This window comes from Lemur catta, chromosome 6 (assembly GCF_020740605.2).
Source record: "Lemur catta isolate mLemCat1 chromosome 6, mLemCat1.pri, whole genome shotgun sequence".
NCBI classification, from domain to species: Eukaryota; Metazoa; Chordata; class Mammalia; order Primates; family Lemuridae; genus Lemur; species Lemur catta.
Window position 1 is genome coordinate 84847671 of NC_059133.1, and position 1472 is coordinate 84849142.

A 1472-nucleotide genomic window follows, 5' to 3' on the forward strand; every position below is an offset into this window, starting at 1 on the left:
CTAGATTTAAAGGGATTGGGGGCGGGGAAATAGGCTCCATCTCTTCAGAGAAGCAGCAAGATTCTAGAAGTTTATCCAGGACCAGAAATGTTGCTGTGGACATCTTAAATTGAAAGACAAATAGATATCAACAAGACAAACCCAGGGCAGTGACAGGAGCATGTCAGGGAAACTTAGGAAGTAGACTAAGCAAGATACCAAAGTGTGAAACAGCACAGCTTCTTCTGGGAACTCAAGTCATCTGGTGTGACTGGACCCAAATATGGCAGGGTAAAATGACAGATTTTGTTTCAGAAAGATCACTCAATCAGCAATGTAAAGTGGCAGGAGTAAACTACTGTTAGGAAGCCCAATTAAGTGACCATTGCAATGTCAGTGAAAGATAATAAGGCCTGGTTAGCGTGGCGGCTCTCGGCATGGAGACGGGGTAAGAGCGTGAGAGACTCAAAGGTAGAATAACAGGAAGGAAACATTTACTGAATACCCAAATTGCATTTAATTATCTGATGTAATTTTCACAATAAATGTATATCTTGCAATTATTATTGTCCCAATTTTATATTTAAGGAAACTGACAAACTGAAAAGTCAAGCTACTTGCCCATTTTCCCACAAGTAGAGCCAGGATTCATGGAGTCCAACACCAAAGCCCGCACATTCAATTACTAAGCTATACTGATCGGATGTGGTAGAGACAAAGGAAAAGACATCCAGGTCATTACCAGGTTTCTGGACTAAACAACTAAGTGACTGTTAATGCATTAGAGATAAAGAAATACAGGAAGATGAGGAAGTGGAAAGGAAAAGAACATGTTTGTACATAATGAATTTGAAGTGTCTGTAGGAAATTGGGTACTCCTTACAGGCTGTTGGTGATCTAAACGAGGCATAATGGGTTCATAGAGAAATGGATTGGAGTCGTCAGGCATTTATACTTAAAAAGGACCTTAAGAAATAAAGAGCCACATTTTTATTTTATAAATTAGGAGATATAGGCACAGAGGGGCAATGTAACTTATCTGTAAGTAAACACCTATATAGCTCATAAGCTTCCAGGACTTCTGACTCTCAGTCCAGCTCAGTATTCATTTCCCAAAGAGTTATCAATGAAAAAGAAAAGTATCAATAATCAAATACCAGATTTAACGAACTCAATTTAGTTTGATTTCTATAGGACTTTTCATAAACTTTGTGCTTTGGAAATTGCTTTAAAAAAGGGATTTGGTATTCAGAGTCTTCTAAATTCATAGGGCCACGTAAAATCCTGTATTCATGGAGTACTTTTCAGCACGAGTCTTCACTAGAAAAGCTGGTAGGTGGAAAGTGCACAGGCTTGGGAATCAGACAGGACTGCATTTGAACTAAAATTTCCACCAGGTAGTAGCTGGGAAGCCTTTGGCATGTTATTTAACCTCTCTAAGTTTAAGTTTCCACAACTGCAAAATATATCTAAATATATATGCTGTAAGAATA